The following is a 24,335-nucleotide window of genomic DNA, read 5'->3' on the forward strand; positions in this document are numbered from 1 at the left end:
AGCCCATGTTAACAGTCAGGACTCAGTCCATGTTAACAGTCAGGACTCAGTCCATGTTAACAGTCAGGACTCAGCCCATGTTAACAGTCAGGACTCAGTCCATGTTAACAGTCAGGACTCAGTCCATGTTAACAGTCAGGACTCAGCCCATGTTAACAGTCAGGACTCAGTCATGTTAACAGTCAGGACTCAGTCCATGTTAACAGTCAGGACTCAGTCCATGTTAACAGTCAGTCAGTCCATGTTAACAGTCAGGACTCAGTCCCATGTTAACAGTCAGGACTCAGTCCATGTTAACAGTCAGGACTCAGTCCATGTTAACAGTCAGGACTCAGCCCATGTTAACAGTCAGTCAGTCCATGTTAACAGTCAGGACTCAGCCATGTTATGTTAACAGTCAGTCAGGAGACTCAGTCCATGTTAACAGTCAGGACTCAGTCCATGTTAACAGTCAGTCAGGTTACAGTCAGTCCATGTTAACAGTCAGGACTCAGATGTTAACAGTCAGGACTCAGTCCATGTTAACAGTCAGGACTCAGCCCATGTTAACAGTCAGGACTCAGTCCATGTTAACAGTCAGGACTCAGGCCATGTTAACAGTCAGGACTCAGTCCATGTTAACAGTCAGGACTCAGTCCATGTTAACAGTCAGGACTCAGCCCATGTTAACAGTCAGGACTCAGCCCATGTTAACAGTCAGGACTCAGTCCATGTTAACAGTCAGGACTCAGTCCATGTTAACAGTCAGGACCATGTTAACAGTCAGGACTCATGTTAACCATGTTAACAGTCAGGACTCAGTCCATGTTAACAGTCAGGACTCAGTCCATGTTAACAGTCAGACTCAGTCCATGTTAACTCAGGACTCCATGTTAACAGTCAGGACTCAGCCCATGTTAACAGTCAGGACTCAGCCCATGTTAACAGTCAGCCCATGTTAACAGTCAGGACTCAGTCCATGTTAACAGTCAGGACTCAGTCCATGTTAACAGTCAGGACTCAGTCCATGTTAACAGTCAGGACTCAGCCCATGTTAACAGTCAGGACTCAGTCCATGTTAACAGTCAGGACTCAGGCCATGTTAACAGTCAGGACTCAGCCCATGTTAACAGTCAGGACTCAGTCCATGTTAACAGTCAGGACTCAGGCCATGTTAACAGTCAGACTCAGTCCATGTTAACAGTCAGGACTCAGTCCATGTTAACAGTCAGGACTCAGTCCATGTTAACAGTCAGGACTCAGGCCATGTTAAGTCAGTCAGGACTCAGTCCATGTTAACAGTCAGTTAACAGTCAGATGTTAACAGTCAGGACTCAGTCCATGTTAACAGTCAGGACTCAGTCCATGTTAACAGTCAGGACTCAGTCCATGTTAACAGTCAGGACTCAGTCCATGTTAACAGTCAGGACTCAGTCCATGTTAACAGTCAGGACTCAGGCCATGTTAACAGTCAGGACTCAGTCCATGTTAACAGTCAGGGACTCAGGACTCAGCCCATGTTAACAGTCAGGACTCAGTCCATGTTAACAGTCAGGACTCAGTCCATGTTAACAGTCAGGACTCAGTCCATGTTAACAGTCAGGACTCAGTCCATGTTAACAGTCAGGACTCAGTCCATGTTAACAGTCAGGACTCAGCCCATGTTAACAGTCAGGACTCAGTCCATGTTCAACAGTCAGGACTCAGTCCATGTTAACAGTCAGGACTCAGTCCATGTTAACAGTCAGGACTCAGTCCATGTTAACAGTCAGGACTCAGCCCATGTTAACAGTCAGGACTCAGTCCATGTTAACAGTCAGTCAGTCCATGTTAACAGTCAGGACTCAGTCCATGTTGTTAACAGTCAGGACTCAGTCCATGTTAACAGTCAGGACTCAGGATGTTAACAGTCAGGACTCAGCCTATGTTAAGAGTCAGGACTCAGCCCATGTTAACAGTCAGGACTCAGTCCATGTTAACAGTCAGGACTCAGTCCATGTTAACAGTCAGGACTCAGTCCATGTTAACAGTCAGGACTCAGTCCATGTTAACAGTCAGGACTCAGTCCATGTTAACAGTCAGGACTCAGTCCATGTTAACAGTCAGGACTCAGTCCATGTTAAGAGTCAGGACTCAGCCCATGTTAACAGTCAGGACTCAGTCCATGTTAACAGTCAGGACTCAGCCCATGTTAACAGTCAGGACTCAGTCTATGTTAAGAGTCAGGACTCAACCCATGTTAACAGTCAGGACTCAGTCCATGTTAACAGTCAGACTCAGTCCATGTTACAGTCAGGACTCCCATGTTAACAGTCAGGACTCAGTCCATGTTAACAGTCAGGACTCAGTCCATGTTAACAGTCAGGACTCAGCCCATGTTAACAGTCAGGACTCAGTCCATGTTAACAGTCAGGACTCAGTCCATGTTAACAGTCAGGACTCAGTCCATGTTAATGTTCAACATGTTAACAGTCAGGACTCAGTCCATGTTAACAGTCAGGACTCAGGCCATGTTAACAGTCAGGACTCAGCCCATGTTAACAGTCAGGACTCAGTCCATGTTAACAGTCAGGACTCAGTCCAGTCATGACTCAGTCCATGTTAACAGTCAGGACTCAGTCCATGTTAACAGTCAGGACTCAGTCCATGTTAACAGTCAGGACTCAGTCCATGTTAACAGTCAGGACTCAGTCCATGTTAACAGTCAGGACTCAGTCCATGTTAACAGTCAGGACTCAGTCCATGTTAACAGTCAGGACTCAGCCCATGTTAACAGTCAGGACTCAGTCCATGTTAACAGTCAGGACTCAGTCCATGTTAACAGTCAGGACTCAGTCCATGTTAACAGTCAGGACTCAGTCCATGTTAACAGTCAGGACTCAGTCCATGTTAACAGTCAGGACTCAGCCCATGTTAACAGTCAGGACTCAGTCTATGTTAAGAGTCAGGACTCAGTCCATGTTAACAGTCAGGACTCAGTCCATGTTAACAGTCAGGACTCAGTCCATGTTAACAGTCAGGACTCAGTCCATGTTAACAGTCAGGACTCAGTCCATGTTAACAGTCAGGACTCAGTGTTAACCAGGACTCAGTGTTAACAGTCAGGACTCAGTCCATGTTAACAGTCAGGACTCAGTCCATGTTAACAGTCAGGACTCAGTCCATGTTAACAGTCAGGACTCAGTCCATGTTAACAGTCAGGACTCAGCCCATGTTAACAGTCAGGACTCAGGCCATGTTAACAGTCAGGACTCAGTCCATGTTAACAGTCAGGACTCAGCCCATGTTAACAGTCAGGACTCAGTCCATGTTAACAGTCAGGACTCAGCCCATGTTAACAGTCAGGACTCAGTCTATGTTAAGAGTCAGGACTCAACCCATGTTAACAGTCAGGACTCAGTCCATGTTAACTCAGTCCATGTTAACAGTCAGGACTCAGTCCATGTTAACAGTCAGGACTCAGCCCATGTTAACAGTCAGGACTCAGCCTTGTTAAGAGTCAGTCAGGTTAACAGTCAGGACTCAGTCCATGTTAACAGTCAGGACTCAGTCCATGTTAACAGTCAGGACTCAGTCCATGTTAACAGTCAGGACTCAGCCCATGTTAACAGTCAGGACTCAGTCCATGTTAACAGTCAGGACTCAGGCCATGTTAACAGTCAGGACTCAGCCATGTTAACAGTCAGGACTCAGTCCATGTTAACAGTCAGGCCATGTTAACAGTCAGACTCAGTCCATGTTAACAGTCAGGACTCAGGCCATGTTAACAGTCAGGACTCAGTCCATGTTAACAGTCAGGACTCAGGCCATGTTAACAGTCAGGACTCAGTCCATGTTAACAGTCAGGACTCAGTCCATGTTAACAGTCAGGACTCAGTGTTAACAGTCAGGACTCAGTTGTTAACAGTCAGGACTCAGGATGTTAACAGTCAGGACTCAGTCCATGTTAATGTTAACAGTCAGGACTCAGTCCATGTTAACAGTCAGGACTCAGTCCATGTTAACAGTCAGGACTCAGTCCATGTTAACAGTCAGGACTCAGTCCATGTTAACAGTCAGGACTCAGTCCATGTTAACAGTCAGGACTCAGTCCATGTTAACAGTCAGGACTCAGCCATGTTAACAGTCAGGACTCAGTCCATGTTAACAGTCAGGACTCAGTCCATGTTAACAGTCAGGACTCAGTCCATGTTAACAGTCAGGACTCAGTGTTAACAGTCAGGACTCAGTCCATGTTAACAGTCAGGACTCAGCCCATGTTAACAGTCAGGACTCAGTCTATGTTAAGAGTCAGGACTCAGCCCATGTTAACAGTCAGGACTCAGTCCATGTTAACAGTCAGGACTCAGTCCATGTTAACAGTCAGGACTCAGTCCATGTTAACAGTCAGGACTCAGCCCATGTTAACAGTCAGGACTCAGTCCATGTTAACAGTCAGGACTCAGTCCATGTTAACAGTCAGGACTCAGGACTCAGTCAGTCCATGTTAACAGTCAGGACTCAGTCCATGTTAACAGTCAGGACTCAGTCCATGTTAACAGTCAGGACTCAGCCCATGTTAACAGTCAGGACTCAGCCCATGTTAACAGTCAGGACTCAGCCCATGTTAACAGTCAGGACTCAGTCCATGTTAACAGTCAGGACTCAGTCCATGTTAACAGTCAGGACTCAGTCCATGTTAACAGTCAGGACTCAGTCCATGTTAACAGTCAGGACTCAGTCCATGTTAACAGTCAGGACTCAGCCCATGTTAACAGTCAGGACTCAGTCAGGACTCAGTCCATGTTAACAGTCAGGACTCAGTCCATGTTAACAGTCAGGACTCAGTCCATGTTAACAGTCAGGACTCAGTCCATGTTAACAGTCAGGACTCAGCCCATGTTAACAGTCAGGACTCAGTCCATGTTAACAGTCAGGACTCAGCCCATGTTAACAGTCAGGACTCAGTCCATGTTAACAGTCAGGACTCAGTCCATGTTAACAGTCAGGACTCAGTCCATGTTAACAGTCAGGACTCAGTCCATGTTAACAGTCAGGACTCAGTCCATGTTAACAGTCAGGACTCAGTCCATGTTAACAGTCAGGACTCAGTCCATGTTAACAGTCAGGACTCAGTCCATGTTAACAGTCAGGACTCAGTCCATGTTAACAGTCAGGACTCAGTCCATGTTAACAGTCAGGACTCAGCCATGTTAACAGTCAGGACTCAGCCCATGTTAACAGTCAGGACTCAGTCCATGTTAACAGTCAGGACTCAGTCCATGTTAACAGTCAGGACTCAGTCCATGTTAACAGTCAGTCAGTCCATGTTAACAGTCAGGACTCAGTCCATGTTAACAGTCAGGACTCAGGATGTTAACAGTCAGGACTCAGTCCATGTTAAGTCAGGACTCAGGTTAACAGTCAGGACTCAGTCCATGTTAACAGTCAGGACTCAGTCCATGTTAACAGTCAGGACTCAGTTAACCATGTTAACAGTCAGGACTCAGTCCATGTTAACAGTCAGGACTCAGCCCATGTTAACAGTCAGGACTCAGCCCATGTTAACAGTCAGGACTCAGTCCAGGACTCAACCCATGTTAACAGTCAGGACTCAGTCCATGTTAACAGTCAGACTCAGTCCATGTTAACAGTCAGGACTCAGTCCATGTTAACAGTCAGGACTCAGCCCATGTTAACAGTCAGGACTCAGGACTCAGTCCATGTTAACAGTCAGGACTCAGTCCATGTTAACAGTCAGGACTCAGTCCATGTTAACAGTCAGGACTCAGCCCATGTTAACAGTCAGGACTCAGTCCATGTTAACAGTCAGGACTCAGTCCATGTTAACAGTCAGGACTCAGTGTTAACAGTCAGGACTCAGTCCATGTTAACAGTCAGGACTCAGTCCATGTTAACAGTCAGGACTCAGTGTTAACAGTCAGGACTCAGTTGTTAACAGTCAGGACTCAGCCCATGTTAACAGTCAGGACTCAGTCCATGTTAACAGTCAGGACTCAGTCCATGTTAACAGTCAGGACTCAGTCCATGTTAACAGTCAGGACTCAGGCCATGTTAACAGTCAGGACTCAGTCCATGTTAACAGTCAGGACTCAGCCCATGTTAACAGTCAGGACTCAGCCCATGTTAACAGTCAGGACTCAGTCTATGTTAAGAGTCAGGACTCAACCCATGTTAACAGTCAGGACTCAGTCCATGTTAACAGTCATGTTAACAGTCAGGACTCAGTCCATGTTAACAGTCAGGACTCAGTCAGGACTCATGTTAACAGTCAGGACTCAGCCCATGTTAACAGTCAGGACTCAGTCCATGTTAACAGTCAGGACTCAGTCCATGTTAACAGTCAGGACTCAGTCCATGTTAACAGTCAGGACTCAGTCCATGTTAACAGTCAGGACTCAGTCCATGTTAACAGTCAGGACTCAGTCCATGTTAACAGTCAGGACTCAGTCCATGTTAACAGTCAGGACTCAGTCATGTTAACAGTCAGGACTCAGTCCATGTTAACAGTCAGGACTCAGTCCATGTTAACAGTCAGGACTCAGTCCATGTTAACAGTCAGGACTCAGCCCATCAGGACTCAGCCCATGTTAACAGTCAGGACTCAGTCCATGTTAACAGTCAGGACTCAGTCCATGTTAACAGTCAGGACTCAGTCCATGTTAACAGTCAGGACTCAGTCCATGTTAACAGTCAGGACTCAGTCCATGTTAACAGTCAGGACTCAGGCCATGTTAACAGTCAGGACTCAGTCCATGTTAACAGTCAGGACTCAGCCCATGTTAACAGTCAGGACTCAGTCCATGTTAACAGTCAGGACTCAGTCCATGTTAACAGTCAGGACTCAGTCCATGTTAACAGTCAGGACTCAGGCCATGTTAACAGTCAGGACTCAGTCCATGTTAACAGTCAGGACTCAGTCCATGTTAACAGTCAGGACTCAGCCCATGTTAACAGTCAGGACTCAGTCTATGTTAAGAGTCAGGACTCAACCCATGTTAACAGTCAGGACTCAGTCCATGTTAACAGTCAGGACTCAGTCCATGTTAACAGTCAGGACTCAGTCCATGTTAACAGTCAGGACTCAGTCCATGTTAACAGTCAGGACTCAGCCATGTTAACAGTCAGGACTCAGCCCATGTTAACAGTCAGGACTCAGTCCATGTTAACAGTCAGGACTCAGCCCATGTTAACAGTCAGGACTCAGTCCATGTTAACAGTCAGGACTCAGTCCATGTTAACAGTCAGGACTCAGTCCATGTTAACAGTCAGGACTCAGTCCATGTTAACAGTCAGGACTCAGTCCATGTTAACAGTCAGGACTCAGTCCATGTTAACAGTCAGGACTCAGTCCATGTTAACAGTCAGGACTCAGCCCATGTTAACAGTCAGGACTCAGTCCATGTTAACAGTCAGGACTCAGGTTAACAGTCAGGACTCAGTCCATGTTAACAGTCAGGACTCAGTGTTAACAGTCAGGACTCAGTCCATGTTAACAGTCAGGACTCAGTCCATGTTAACAGTCAGGACTCAGCCCATGTTAACAGTCAGGACTCAGTCCATGTTAACAGTCAGGACTCAGTCCATGTTAACAGTCAGTCAGGTTACTCAGGACTCCCATGTTAACAGTCAGGACTCAGTCCATGTTAACAGTCATGTTAACAGTCAGGACTCAGCCCAGTCAGTCAGACTCAGTCCATGTTAACAGGACTCAGGTTACAGTCAGGACTCCCCATGTTAACAGTCAGGACTCAGTCCATGTTAACAGTCAGGACTCAGTCCATGTTAACAGTCAGGACTCAGTCCATGTTAACAGTCAGGACTCAGTCCATGTTAACAGTCAGGACTCAGTCCATGTTAACAGTCAGGACTCAGTCCATGTTAACAGTCAGGACTCAGTCCATGTTAACAGTCAGGACTCAGTCTATGTTAAGAGTCAGGAGTCAGGACTCAGGCCATGTTAACAGTCAGGACTCAGTCCATGTTAACAGTCAGGACTCAGTCCATGTTAACAGTCAGGACTCAGTCCATGTTAACAGTCAGGATGTTAACTCAGGACTCAGTCCATGTTAACAGTCAGGACTCAGTCCATGTTAACAGTCAGGACTCAGTCCATGTTAACAGTCAGGACTCAGTCCATGTTAACAGTCAGGACTCAGTCATGTTAACAGTCAGGACTCAGTCCATGTTAACAGTCAGGACTCAGTCCATGTTAACAGTCCATGTTAACAGTCAGGACTCAGTCCATGTTAACAGTCAGGACTCAGTCCATGTTAACAGTCAGGACTCAGGTTACAGTCAGGACTCAGTCCATGTTAACAGTCAGGACTCAGTCCATGTTAACAGTCAGGACTCAGTCCATGTTAACAGTCAGGACTCAGTCCATGTTAACAGTCAGACTCAGTCCATGTTAACAGTCAGGACTCAGTCCATGTTAACAGTCAGGACTCAGCCCATGTTAACAGTCAGGACTCAGCCTCCATGTTAAGAGTCAGGACTCAGCCCATGTTAACAGTCAGGACTCAGTCCATGTTAACAGTCAGGACTCAGGATGTTAACAGTCAGGACTCAGTCCATGTTAACAGTCAGGACTCAGCCATGTTAACAGTCAGGACTCAGTCCATGTTAACAGTCAGGACTCAGGTTAACAGTCAGTCCATGTTAACAGTCAGGACTCAGTCCATGTTAACAGTCAGGACTCAGTCCATGTTAACAGTCAGGACTCAGCCCATGTTAACAGTCAGGACTCAGTCCATGTTAACAGTCAGGACTCAGTCCATGTTAACAGTCAGGACTCAGGACTCCCCATGTTAACAGTCAGGACTCAGTCCATGTTAACAGTCAGGACTCAGTCCATGTTAACAGTCAGGACTCAGCCCATGTTAACAGTCAGGACTCAGTCCATGTTAACAGTCAGACTCAGGACTCCCATGTTAACAGTCAGGACTCAGTCCATGTTAACAGTCAGGACTCAGCCCATGTTAACAGTCAGGACTCAGTCCATGTTAACAGTCAGGACTCAGTCCATGTTAACAGTCAGGACTCAGTCCATGTTAACAGTCAGGACTCAGTCCATGTTAACAGTCAGGACTCAGCCCATGTTAACAGTCAGGACTCAGTCTCAGTCCATGTTAACAGTCAGGACTCAGCCCATGTTAACAGTCAGGACTCAGTCCATGTTAACAGTCAGGACTCAGTCCATGTTAACAGTCAGGACTCAGTCCATGTTAACAGTCAGGACTCAGTCCATGTTAACAGTCAGGACTCAGTCCATGTTAACAGTCAGACTCAGTCCATGTTAACAGTCAGGACTCAGTCCATGTTAACAGTCAGGACTCAGCCCATGTTAACAGTCAGGACTCAGTCCATGTTAACAGTCAGGACTCAGTCCATGTTAACAGTCAGGACTCAGTCCATGTTAACAGTCAGTCAGGACTCAGTCCATGTTAACAGTCAGGACTCAGCCCATGTTAACAGTCAGGACTCAGTCCATGTTAACAGTCAGGACTCAGTCCATGTTAACAGTCAGGACTCAGTCCATGTTAACAGTCAGGACTCAGCCCATGTTAACAGTCAGGACTCAGTCCATGTTAACAGTCAGGACTCAGTCCATGTTAACAGTCAGGACTCAGTCCATGTTAACAGTCAGTCCATGTTAACAGTCAGGACTCAGTCCATGTTAACAGTCAGGACTCAGTCCATGTTAACAGTCAGGACTCAGCCCATGTTAACAGTCAGGACTCAGTCCATGTTAACAGTCAGGACTCAGGCCATGTTAACAGTCAGGACTCAGTCCATGTTAACAGTCAGGACTCAGGCCATGTTAACAGTCAGGACTCAGTCCATGTTAACAGTCAGGACTCAGGCCATGTTAACAGTCAGGACTCAGTCCATGTTAACAGTCAGGACTCAGTCCATGTTAACAGTCAGGACTCAGGCCATGTTAACAGTCAGGACTCAGTCCATGTTAACAGTCAGGACTCAGTCCATGTTAACAGTCAGGACTCAGTCCATGTTAACAGTCAGTCAGGTTAACAGTCAGGACTCAGTCCATGTTAACAGTCAGGTTACTCAGGACTCAGTCCATGTTAACAGTCAGGACTCAGCCCATGTTAACAGTCAGGACTCAGTCCATGTTAACAGTCAGGACTCAGTCAACATGTTAACAGTCAGGACTCAGTCCATGTTAACAGTCAGGACTCAGAACAGTCAGGACTCAGGCCATGTTAACAGTCAAGACTCAGTCCATGTTAACAGTCAGGACTCAGGCCATGTTAACAGTCAGGACTCAGTCCATGTTAAGAGTCAGGACTCTGCCCATGTTAACAGTCAGGACTCAGTCCATGTTAACAGTCAGGACTCAGTCCATGTTAACAGTCAGGACTCAGTCCATGTTAACAGTCAGGACTCAGCCCATGTTAACAGTCAGGACTCAGCCATGTTAAGAGTCAGGACTCAGCCCATGTTAACAGTCAGGACTCAGTCCATGTTACTCAGGACTCAGCCATGTTAACAGTCAGGATGTTAGTCAGTCCCATGTTAACAGTCAGGACTCAGTCCATGTTAACAGTGTTAACAGTCAGGACTCAGTCCATGTTACTCAGGACTCAGTCCATGTTAACAGTCAGGACTCAGTCCATGTTAACAGTCAGGACTCAGCCCATGTTAACAGTCAGGACTCAGTCCATGTTAACAGTCAGGACTCAGCCCATGTTAACAGTCAGGACTCAGTCTATGTTAAGAGTCAGGACTCATGTTAACAGTCAGGACTCAGTCCATGTTAACAGTCAGGACTCAGTCCATGTTAACAGTCAGGTTACTCAGGACTCAGTCCATGTTAACAGTCAGGACTCAGGCCATGTTAACAGTCAGGACTCAGTCCATGTTAACAGTCAGGACTCAGGCCATGTTAACAGTCAGGACTCAGTCCATGTTAACAGTCAGGACTCAGGCCATGTTAACAGTCAGGACTCAGCCCATGTTAACAGTCAGGACTCAGTCCATGTTAACAGTCAGGATGTTAACTCAGGACTCATGTTAACAGTCAGGACTCAGTCCATGTTAACAGTCAGGACTCAGTCCATGTTAACAGTCAGGACTCAGTCCATGTTAACAGTCAGGACTCAGCCCATGTTAACAGTCAGGACTCAGTCCATGTTAACAGTCAGGACTCAGTCCATGTTAACAGTCAGGACTCAGCCCATGTTAACAGTCAGGACTCAGTCTATGTTAAGAGTCAGGACTCAGCCCATGTTAACAGTCAGGACTCAGTTAACAGGACTCAGTCCATGTTAACAGTCAGGACTCAGTCCATGTTAACAGTCAGGACTCCCATGTTAACAGTCAGGACTCAGTCCATGTTAACCATGTTGTTAACAGTCAGGACTCAGTCCATGTTAACATGTCAGCCCATGTTAACAGTCAGGACTCAGTCCATGTTAACAGTCAGGACTCAGTCCATGTTAACAGTCAGGACTCAGTCCATGTTAACAGTCAGGACTCAGTCCATGTTAACAGTCAGGACTCAGTCCATGTTAACAGTCAGGACTCAGTCCATGTTAACAGTCAGGACTCAGTCCATGTTAACAGTCAGGACTCAGTCCATGTTAACAGTCAGGACTCAGTCCATGTTAACAGTCAGGACTCAGCCATGTTAACAGTCAGGACTCAGTCCATGTTAACAGTCAGGACTCAGTCCATGTTAACAGTCAGGACTCAGTCCATGTTAACAGTCAGGACTCAGGTCAGGACTCAGTCCATGTTAACAGTCAGGACTCAGCCCATGTTAACAGTCAGGACTCAGTCCATGTTAACAGTCAGGACTCAGATGTTAACAGTCAGGACTCAGTCCATGTTAACAGTCAGGACTCATGTTAACAGTCAGGACTCAGTCCATGTTAACAGTCAGGACTCAGTCCATGTTAACAGTCAGGACTCAGTCCATGTTAACAGTCAGGACTCAGTCCATGTTAACCATCAGTCCATGTTAACAGTCAGGACTCAGCCCATGTTAACAGTCAGGACTCAGTCCATGTTAACAGTCAGGACTCAGTCCATGTTAACAGTCAGGACTCAGTCCATGTTAACAGTCAGGACTCAGTCCATGTTAACAGTCAGGACTCAGTCCATGTTAACAGTCAGGACTCAGTGTTAACAGTCAGACTCAGTCCATGTTAACAGTCAGGAACTCAGGACTCCCATGTTAACAGTCAGGACTCAGTCCATGTTAACAGTCAGGACTCAGTCCATGTTAACAGTCAGGACTCAGTCAGACTCAGCCCATGTTAACAGTCAGGACTCAGTCCATGTTAACAGTCAGGACTCAGTCAGTCAGGACTCAGCCCATGTTAACAGTCAGGTTACTCAGTCCCATGTTAACAGTCAGGACTCAGTCCATGTTAACAGTCAGGACTCAGTCCATGTTAACAGTCAGGACTCAGTCCATGTTAACAGTCAGGACTCAGTCCATGTTAACAGTCAGGACTCAGACTCAGGACCAGTATGTTAAGAGTCAGGACTCAGTCAGGACTCAGCCCATGTTAACAGTCAGGACTCAGTCCATGTTAACAGTCAGGACTCAGTCCATGTTAACAGTCAGGACTCAGTCCATGTTAACAGTCAGGACTCAGTCCATGTTAACAGTCAGGACTCAGTCCATGTTAACAGTCAGGACTCAGCCCATGTTAACAGTCAGGACTCATGTTAACAGTCAGGACTCAGTCCATGTTAACAGTCAGGACTCAGTCCATGTTAACAGTCAGGACTCAGTCCATGTTAACAGTCAGGACTCAGTCCATGTTAACAGTCAGGACTCAGTCCCATGTTAACAGTCAGGACTCAGTCCAGGACTCAGTCCCATGTTAACAGTCAGGACTCAGTCCATGTTAACAGTCAGACTCAGTCCATGTTAACAGTCAGGACTCAGTCCATGTTAACAGTCAGGACTCAGCCCATGTTAACAGTCAGGACTCAGCCTATATGTTAAGAGTCAGGACTCAGCCCATGTTAACAGTCAGACTCAGTCCATGTTAACAGTCAGGACTCAGTCCATGTTAACAGTCAGGACTCAGTCCATGTTAACAGTCAGGACTCAGTCCATGTTAACAGTCAGGACTCAGTCCATGTTAACAGTCAGGACTCAGGCCATGTTAACAGTCAGGACTCAGTCCATGTTAACAGTCAGGACTCAGTCCATGTTAACAGTCAGGACTCAGTCCATGTTAACAGTCAGGACTCAGTCCATGTTAACAGTCAGGACTCAGGCCATGTTAACAGTCAGTCCATGTTAACAGTCAGGACTCAGTCCATGTTAACAGTCAGGACTCAGTCCATGTTAACAGTCAGGACTCAGTGTTAACAGTCAGGACTCAGCCCATGTTAACAGTCAGGACTCAGTCCATGTTAACAGTCAGGACTCAGTCCATGTTAACAGTCAGGACTCAGTCCATGTTAACAGTCAGGACTCAGGCCATGTTAACAGTCAGGACTCAGTCCATGTTAACAGTCAGGACTCAGTCCATGTTAACAGTCAGGACTCAGTCCATGTTAACAGTCAGGACTCAGTCCATGTTAACAGTCAGGACTCAGTCATGTTAACAGTCAGGACTCAGTCCATGTTAACAGTCAGGACTCAGTCCATGTTAACAGTCAGGACTCAGTCCATGTTAACAGTCAGGACTCAGTCATGTTAATCAGTCCCATGTTAACAGTCAGTTAACAGTCAGGACTCAGTCCATGTTAACAGTCAGGACTCAGTCCATGTTAACAGTCAGGACTCAGCCTATGTTAAGAGTCAGGACTCAGCCCATGTTAACAGTCAGGACTCAGTCCATGTTAACAGTCAGGACTCAGTCCATGTTAACAGTCAGGACTCAGGCCATGTTAACAGTCAGGACTCAGTCCATGTTAACAGTCAGGACTCAGTCCATGTTAACAGTCAGGACTCAGTCCATGTTAACAGTCAGGACTCAGCCTATGTTAAGAGTCAGGACTCAGCCCATGTTAACAGTCAGGACTCAGTCCATGTTAACAGTCAGGACTCAGTCCATGTTAACAGTCAGGACTCAGTCCATGTTAACAGTCAGGACTCAGTCCATGTTAACAGTCAGGACTCAGTCCATGTTAACAGTCAGGACTCAGTCCATGTTAACAGTCAGGACTCAGTCCATGTTAACAGTCAGGACTCAGTCCAGGACTGTTAACAGTCAGGACTCAGTCCATGTTAACAGTCAGGACTCAGTCCATGTTAACAGTCAGGACTCAGTCCATGTTAACAGGACTCAGCCCATGTTAACAGTCAGGACTCAGTCCATGTTAACAGTCAGGACTCAGCCCATGTTAACAGTCAGGACTCAGTCCATGTTAAGAGTCAGGACTCAACCCATGTTAACAGTCAGGACTCAGTCCATGTTAACAGTCAAGACTCAGTCCATGTTAACAGTCAGGACTCAGTCCATGTTAACAGTCAGGACTCAGTCCATGTTAACAGTCAGGACTCAGTCCATGTTAACAGTCAGGACTCAGTCCATGTTAACAGTCAGGACTCAGTCCATGTTAACAGTCAGGACTCAGTCCATGTTAACAGTCCTCAGTCCATGTTAACAGTTAACAGTCAGGACTCAGCCCTTGTTAACAGTCAGGACTCAGTCCATGTTAACAGTCAGGACTCAGTCCATGTTAACAGTCAGGACTCAGTGCATGTTAACAGTCAGGACTCAGCCCATGTTAACAGTCAGGACTCAGTCCATGTTAACAGTCAGGACTCAGTCCATGTTAACAGTCAGGACTCAGTCCATGTTAACAGTCAGGACTCAGTCCATGTTAACAGTCAGGACTCAGTCCATGTTAACAGTCAGGACTCAGGCCATGTTAACAGTCAGGACTCAGCCCATGTTAACAGTCAGGACTCATGTTAACAGTCAGGACTCAGTCCATGTTAACAGTCAGGACTCAGTCCATGTTACAGTCAGGACTCAGGCCATGTTAACAGTCAGGACTCAGTCCATGTTAACAGTGTCAGTCCATGTTAACAGTCAGGACTCAGTCCATGTTAACAGTCAGGACTCAGCCCATGTTAACAGTCAGGACTCAGCCCATGTTAACAGTCAGGACTCAGTCCATGTTAACAGTCAGGACTCAGTGTTAACAGTCAGGACTCAGTCCATGTTAACAGTCAGGACTCAGTCCATGTTAACAGTCAGGACTCAGTCCATGTTAACAGTCAGGACTCAGTCCCATGTTAACAGTCAGGACTCAGTCCATGTTAACAGTCAGGACTCAGTCCATGTTAACAGTCAGGACTCAGTCCATGTTAACAGTCAGGACTCAGTCCATGTTAACAGTCAAGACTCAGTCCATGTTAACAGTCAGGACTCAGTCCATGTTAACAGTCAGGACTCAGTCCATGTTAACAGTCAGGACTCAGGTTAACAGTCAGGACTCAGTCCATGTTAACAGTCAGGACTCAGTCCATGTTAACAGTCAGGACTCAGTGTTAACAGTCAGGACTCAGTCCATGTTAACAGTCAGGACTCAGTCCATGTTAACAGTCAGGACTCAGTCCATGTTAACAGTCAGGACTCAGAACAGTCAGGACTCAGGCCATGTTAACAGTCAGGACTCAGTCCATGTTAACAGTCAGGACTCAGTCCATGTTAACAGTCAGGACTCAGTCCATGTTAACAGTCAGGACTAATGTTAACAGTCAGGACTCAGTCCATGTTAACAGTCAGGACTCAGCCCATGTTAACAGTCAGGACTCAGTCCATGTTAACAGTCAGGACTCAGTCCATGTTAACAGTCAGGACTCAGGCCATGTTAACAGTCAGGACTCAGTCCATGTTAACAGTCAGGACTCAGTCCATGTTAACAGTCAGGACTCAGTCCATGTTAACAGTCAGGACTCAGTCCATGTTAACAGTCAGGACTCAGCCCATGTTAACAGTCAGGACTCAGTGTTAACAGTCAGGACTCAGTCCATGTTAACAGTCAGGACTCAGTCCATGTTAACAGTCAGGACTCAGTCAGGACTCAGTGTTAACAGTCAGGACTCAGTCCATGTTAACAGTCAGGACTCAGTCCATGTTAACAGTCAGGACTCAGTCATGTTAAGAGTCAGGACTCAACCCATGTTAACAGTCAGGACTCAGTCCATGTTAACAGTCAGACTCAGTCCATGTTAACAGTCAGGACTCAGTCCATGTTAACAGTCAGGACTCAGCCCATGTTAACAGTCAGGACTCAGTCTATGTTAGAGTCAGGACTCAGCCCATGTTAACAGTCAGGACTCAGTGTTAACAGTCAGACTCAGTCCATGTTAACAGTCAGTCCATGTTAACAGTCAGACTCAGTCCATGTTAACAGTCAGGACTCAGTCCATGTTAACAGTCAGGACTCAGTCCATGTTAACAGTCAGGAGTCAGGCCATGTTAACAGTCAGGACTCAGCCCATGTTAACAGTCAGGACTCAGTCCATGTTAACAGTCAGGACTCAGGCCATGTTAACAGTCAGGACTCAGTCCATGTTAACAGTCAGGACTCAGTCCATGTTAACAGTCAGGACTCAGTCCATGTTAACAGTCAGGACTCAGGCCATGTTAACAGTCAGGACTCAGTCCATGTTAACAGTCAGGACTCAGTCCATGTTAACAGTCAGGACTCAGTCCATGTTAACAGTCAGGACTCAGTCCATGTTAACAGTCAGGACTCAGGCCATGTTAACAGTCAGGACTCAGTCCATGTTAACAGTCAGGACTCAGTCCATGTTAACAGTCAGGACTCAGCCCATGTTAACAGTCAGGACTCAGTCCATGTTAACAGTCAGGACTCAGTCCATGTTAACAGTCAGGACTCAGTCCATGTTAACAGTCAGGACTCAGTCCATGTTAACAGTCAGGACTCAGTCCATGTTAACAGTCAGTCAGGACTCAGTCCATGTTAACAGTCAGGACTCAGTCCATGTTAACAGTCAGGACTCAGTCCATGTTAACAGTCAGGACTCAGTCCATGTTAACAGTCAGGACTCAGTCCATGTTAACAGTCAGGACTCAGCCATGTTAACAGTCAGGACTCAGTGTTAACAGTCAGGACTCAGTCCATGTTAACAGTCAGGACTCAGTCCATGTTAACAGTCAGGACTCAGTCCATGTTAACAGTCAGGACTCAGCCCATGTTAACAGTCAGGACTCAGTCCATGTTAACAGTCAGGACTCAGGCCATGTTAACAGTCAGGACTCAGTCCATGTTAACAGTCAGGACTCAGTCCATGTTAACAGTCAGGACTCAGTCCATGTTAACAGTCAGGACTCAGTGTTAACAGTCAGGACTCAGCCCATGTTAACAGTCAGGACTCAGTCCATGTTAACAGTCAGGACTCAGGCCATGTTAACAGTCAGGACTCAGTCCATGTTAACAGTCAGGAGTCAGGCCATGTTAACAGTCAGGACTCAGCCCATGTTAACAGTCAGGACTCAGTCCATGTTAACAGTCAGGACTCAGTCCATGTTAACAGTCAGTCAGCCCATGTTAACAGTCAGGACTCAGTCCATGTTAACAGTCAGGACTCAGTCCATGTTAACAGTCAGGACTCAGTCCATGTTAACAGTCAGGACTCAGTCCATGTTAACAGTCAGGACTCAACCTCAGTCAGGACTCAGTCCATGTTAACAGTCAGGACTCAGTCCATGTTAACAGTCAGGACTCAGTCCATGTTAACAGTCAGGACTCAGTCCATGTTAACAGTCAGGACTCAGTCCATGTTAACAGTCAGGACTCAGTGTTAACAGTCAGGACTCAGTCAGGACTCAGTCCATGTTAACAGTCAGGACTCAGCCCATGTTAACAGTCAGGACTCAGTCCATGTTAACAGTCAGGACTCAGTCCATGTTAACAGTCAGGACTCAGTCCATGTTAACAGTCAGGACTCAGGCCATGTTAACAGTCAGGACTCAGTCCATGTTAACAGTCAGGACTCAGTCCATGTTAACAGTCAGGACTCAGTCCATGTTAACAGTCAGGACTCAGCCCATGTTAACAGTCCTCATGTTAACAGTCAGGACTCAGTCCATGTTAACAGTCAGGACTCAGTCCATGTTAACAGTCAGGACTCAGGCCATGTTAACAGTCAGGACTCAGTCCATGTTAACAGTCAGGACTCAGTCCATGTTAACAGTCAGGACTCAGCCCATGTTAACAGTCAGGACTCAGCCCATGTTAACAGTCAGGACTCAGCCCATGTTAACAGTCAGGACTCAGTCCATGTTAACAGTCAGGACTCAGTCCATGTTAACAGTCAGGACTCAGCCCATGTTAACAGTCAGGACTCAGTCCATGTTAACAGTCAGGACTCAGCCCATGTTAACAGTCAGGACTCAGTCCTCATGTTAACAGTCAGGACTCAGTCCATGTTAACAGTCAGGACTCAGTCCATGTTAACAGTCAGGACTCAGTCCATGTTAACAGTCAGGACTCAGTCCCATGTTAACAGTCAGGACTCAGTCCATGTTAACAGTCAGGACTCAGTCCCATGTTAACAGTCAGGACTCAGTCCATGTTAACAGTCAGGACTCAGTCCATGTTAACAGTCAGGACTCAGTCCATGTTAACAGTCAGGACTCAACAGTCCTCATGTTAACAGTCAGGACTCAGTCCATGTTAACAGTCAGGACTCAGTCCATGTTAACAGTCAGGACTCAGTCCATGTTAACAGTCAGGACTCAGTCCATGTTAACAGTCAGGACTCAGTCCATGTTAACAGTCAGGACTCAGTCCATGTTAACAGTCAGGACTCAGATGTTAACAGTCAGGACTCAGTCCATGTTAACAGTCAGGACTCAGTCCATGTTAACAGTCAGGACTCAGTCCCATGTTAACATGTTAACAGTCAGGACTCAGTCCATGTTAACAGTCAGGACTCAGTCCATGTTAACAGTCAGGACTCAGTCCATGTTAACAGTCAGGACTCAGTCCATGTTAACAGTCAGGACTCAGTCCATGTTAACAGTCAGGACTCAGTCCATGTTAACAGTCAGGACTCAGCCCATGTTAACAGTCAGGACTCAGTCCATGTTAACAGTCAGGACTCAGTGTTAACAGTCAGGACTCAGTCCATGTTAACAGTCAGGACTCAGTCCATGTTAACAGTCAGGACTCAGGCCATGTTAACAGTCAGGACTCAGCCCATGTTACCAGTCAGGACTCAGCCCATGTTAACAGTCAGGACTCAGTCCATGTTAACAGTCAGGACTCAGTCCATGTTAACAGTCAGGACTCAGTCCATGTTAACAGTCAGGACTCAGGCCATGTTAACAGTCAGGACTCAGTCCATGTTAACAGTCAGGACTCAGTCCATGTTAACAGTCAGGACTCAGCCATGTTAACAGTCAGGACTCAGCCATGTTAACAGTCAGGACTCAGTGTTAACAGTCAGGACTCAGTCCATGTTAACAGTCAGGACTCAGCCCATGTTAACAGTCAGGACTCAGTCCATGTTAACAGTCAGGACTCAGCCCATGTTAACAGTCAGGACTCAGTCTATGTTAAGAGTCAGGACTCAACCCATGTTAACAGTCAGGACTCAGTCCATGTTAACAGTCAGGACTCAGTCCATGTTAACAGTCAGGACTCAGTGCATGTTAACAGTCAGGACTCAGCCCATGTTAACAGTCAGGACTCAGTCTATGTTAAGAGTCAGGACTCAGGTTAACAGTCAGGACTCAGTCCATGTTAACAGTCAGGACTCAGTCCATGTTAACAGTCAGGACTCAGTCCATGTTAACAGTCAGGACTCAGTCCATGTTAACAGTCAGGACTCAGTCCATGTTAACAGTCAGGACTCAGTCATGTTAACAGTCAGGACTCAGCCCATGTTAACCAGGACTCAGTCCATGTTAACAGTCAGGACTCAGGCATGTTAACAGTCACTCAGTCCATGTTAACAGTCAGGACTCAGTCCATGTTAACAGGACTCAGGCCATGTTAACAGTCAGGACTCAGTCCATGTTAACAGTCAGGACTCAGGCCATGTTAACAGTCAGGACTCAGTCCATGTTAACAGTCAGGACTCAGGCCATGTTAACAGTCAGGACTCAGCCCATGTTAACAGTCAGGACTCAGTCCATGTTAACAGTCAGGACTCAGTGTTAACAGTCAGGACTCAGTCCATGTTAACAGTCAGGACTCAGTCCATGTTAACAGTCAGGACTCAGCCCATGTTAACAGTCAGGACTCAGTCCATGTTAACAGTCAGGACTCAGTCCATGTTAACAGTCAGGACTCAGTCCATGTTAACAGTCAGGACTCAGTCCATGTTAACAGTCAGGACTCAGTCCATGTTAACAGTCAGGACTCAGCCCATGTTAACAGTCAGGACTCAGTCCATGTTAACAGTCAGGACTCAGTCCATGTTAACAGTCAGGACTCAGTCCATGTTAACAGTCAGGACTCAGTCCATGTTAACAGTCAGGACTCAGCCTATGTTAAGAGTCAGGACTCAGCCCATGTTAACAGTCAGGACTCAGTCCATGTTAACAGTCAGGACTCAGTCCATGTTAACAGTCAGGACTCAGTCCATGTTAACAGTCAGGACTCAGTCCATGTTAACAGTCAGGACTCAGTCCATGTTAACAGTCAGGACTCAGTCCATGTTAACAGTCAGGACTCAGCCCATGTTAACAGTCAGGACTCAGTCCATGTTAACAGTCAGGACTCAGTCCATGTTAACAGTCAGGACTCAGTCCATGTTAACAGTCAGGACTCAGTCCATGTTAACAGTCAGGACTCAGTCCATGTTAACAGTCAGGACTCAGCCCATGTTAACAGTCAGGACTCAGGACTCAACCCATGTTAACAGTCAGGACTCAGTCCATGTTAACAGTCAAGACTCAGTCCATGTTAACAGTCAGGACTCAGTCCATGTTAACAGTCAGGACTCAGCCCATGTTAACAGTCAGGACTCAGCCTATGTTAAGAGTCAGGACTCAGCCCATGTTAACAGTCAGGACTCAGTCCATGTTAACAGTCAGGACTCAGTCCATGTTAACAGTCAGGACTCAGTCCATGTTAACAGTCAGGACTCAGGCCATGTTAACAGTCAGGACTCAGTCATGTTAACAGTCAGGACTCAGTCCATGTTAATGTCAGGACTCAGTCCATGTTAACAGTCAGGACTCAGTCCATGTTAACAGTCAGGACTCAGTCCATGTTAACAGTCAGGACTCAGTCCATGTTAACAGTCAGTCAGGAACAGTCAGGACTCAGTCCATGTTAACAGTCAGGACTCAGTCCATGTTAACAGTCAGGACTCAGTCCATGTTAACAGTCAGGACTCAGTCCATGTTAACAGTCAGGACTCAGTCCATGTTAACAGTCAGGACTCAGTCCATGTTAACAGTCAGGACTCAGTCCATGTTAACAGTCAGGACTCAGCCCATGTTAACAGTCAGGACTCAGGCATGTTAACAGTCAGGACTCAGTCCATGTTAACAGTCAGGACTCAGCCCATGTTAACAGTCAGGACTCAGTCCATGTTAACAGTCAGGACTCAGCCATGTTAACAGTCAGGACTCAGTCCCATGTTAACAGTCAGGACTCAGTCCATGTTAACAGTCAGGACTCAGTCCATGTTAACAGTCAGGACTCAGTCCATGTTAACAGTCAGGACTCAGCCCATCAGTCAGGACTCAGTCATGTTAACAGTCAGGACTCAGCCCATGTTAACAGTCAGGACTCAGTCCATGTTAACAGTCAGGACTCAGTCCATGTTAACAGTCAGGACTCAGTCCATGTTAACAGTCAGGACTCAGTCCATGTTAACAGTCAGGACTCAGTCCATGTTAACAGTCAGGACTCAGTCATGTTAAGAGTCAGGACTCAACCCATGTTAACAGTGTCAGGACTCAGTCCATGTTAACAGTCAGACTCAGTCCATGTTAACAGTCAGGACTCAGTCCATGTCAGTCAGACTCAGTCCATGTTAACAGTCAGGACTCAGTCCATGTTAACAGTCAGGACTCAGTCCATGTTAACAGTCAGGACTCAGTCCATGTTAACAGTCAGGACTCAGGCCATGTTAACAGTCATGTTGTTAACAGTCAGGACTCAGCCCATGTTAACAGTCAGGACTCAGTCTATGTTAAGAGTCAGGACTCAGCCCATGTTAACAGTCAGGACTCAGTCCATGTTAACAGTCAGTCAGTCCATGTTAACTCAGTCCATGTTAACAGTCAGGACTCAGTCCATGTTAACAGTCAGGACTCAGTCCATGTTAACAGTCAGGACTCAGCCCATGTTAACAGTCAGGACTCAGTCCATGTTAACAGTCAGGACTCAGGACTCCCCTGTTAACAGTCAGGACTCAGCCCATGTTAACAGTCAGGACTCAGTCCATGTTAACAGTCAGGACTCAGTCCATGTTAACAGTCAGGACTCAGAACAGTCAGGACTCAGTCCATGTTAACAGTCAGGACTCAGTCCATGTTAACAGTCAGGACTCAGCCACTCAGTCCATGTTAACAGTCAGGACTCAGGAAGAGTCAGGACTCAGCCATGTTAACAGTCAGGACTCAGTCCATGTTAACAGTCAGGACTCAGTCCATGTTAACAGTCAGGACTCAGTCCATGTTAACAGTCAGGACTCAGCCCATGTTAACAGTCAGGACTCAGCCCATGTTAACAGTCAGGACTCAGTCCATGTTAACAGTCAGGACTCAGTCCATGTTAACAGTCAGGACTCAGGATGTTAACAGTCAGGACTCAGTCCATGTTAACAGTCAGGACTCAGTCCATGTTAACAGTCAGGACTCAGCCCATGTTAACAGTCAGGACTCAGCCCATGTTAACAGTCAGGACTCAGTCCATGTTAACAGTCAGGACTCAGCCATGTTAACAGTCAGGACTCAGTCCATGTTAACAGTCAGGACTCAGCCCATGTTAACAGTCAGGACTCAGTCCATGTTAACAGTCAGGACTCAGTCCATGTTAACAGTCAGGACTCAGTCCATGTTAACAGTCAGGACTCAGCCCATGTTAACAGTCAGGACTCAGTCCATGTTAACAGTCAGGACTCAGTCCATGTTAACAGTCAGGACTCAGTCCATGTTAACAGTCAGGACTCAGGCCATGTTAACAGTCAGGACTCAGTCCATGTTAACAGTCAGGACTCAGTCCATGTTAACAGTCAGGACTCATGTTAACAGTCAGGACTCAGTCCATGTTAACAGTCAGGACTCAGTCCATGTTAACAGTCAGGACTCAGTCCATGTTAACAGTCAGGACTCAGTCCATGTTAACAGTCAGGACTCAGCCCATGTTAACAGTCAGGACTCAGTCCATGTTAACAGTCAGGACTCAGTCCATGTTAACAGTCAGGACTCAGTCCATGTTAACAGTCAGGACTCAGGCCATGTTAACAGTCAGGACTCAGGCCATGTTAACAGTCAGGACTCAGCCATGTTAACAGTCAGGACTCAGTCCATGTTAACAGTCAGGACTCAGTCCATGTTAACAGTCAGGACTCAGTCCATGTTAACAGTCAGGACTCAGTCCATGTTAACAGTCAGGACTCAGTCCATGTTAACAGTCAGGACTCAGCCCATGTTAACAGTCAGGACTCAGTCCATGTTAACAGTCAGGACTCAGTCCATGTTAACAGTCAGGACTCAGTGTTAACAGTCAGGACTCAGTCCATGTTAACAGTCAGGACTCAGTCCATGTTAACAGTCAGGACTCAGTCCATGTTAACAGTCAGGACTCAGCCCATGTTAACAGTCAGGACTCAGCCCATGTTAACAGTCAGGACTCAGGCCATGTTAACAGTCAGGACTCAGTCCATGTTAACAGTCAGGACTCAGTCCATGTTAACAGTCAGGACTCAGTCCATGTTAACAGTCAGTCATGTTAACAGTCAGGACTCAGTGTTAACAGTCAGGACTCAGTCCATGTTAACAGTCAGGACTCAGTCCATGTTAACAGTCAGGACTCAGTCCATGTTAACAGTCAGGACTCAGGCCATGTTAACAGTCAGGACTCAGTCCATGTTAACAGTCAGGACTCAGCCCATGTTAACAGTCAGGACTCAGTCCATGTTAAGAGTCAGTCATGTTAACAGTCAGGACTCAGTCCATGTTAACAGTCAGGACTCAGTCCATGTTAACAGTCAGGACTCAGTCCATGTTAACAGTCAGGACTCAGTCCATGTTAACAGTCAGGACTCAGCCTATGTTAAGAGTCAGGACTCAGCCCATGTTAACAGTCAGGACTCAGTCCATGTTAACAGTCAGGACTCAGTCCATGTTAACAGTCAGGACTCAGTCCCATGTTAACAGTCAGGACTCAGTCCATGTTAACAGTCAGGACTCAGT

This window comes from Oncorhynchus nerka, linkage group LG22 (assembly GCF_034236695.1).
Source record: "Oncorhynchus nerka isolate Pitt River linkage group LG22, Oner_Uvic_2.0, whole genome shotgun sequence".
Classification (NCBI taxonomy): Eukaryota; Metazoa; Chordata; class Actinopteri; order Salmoniformes; family Salmonidae; genus Oncorhynchus; species Oncorhynchus nerka.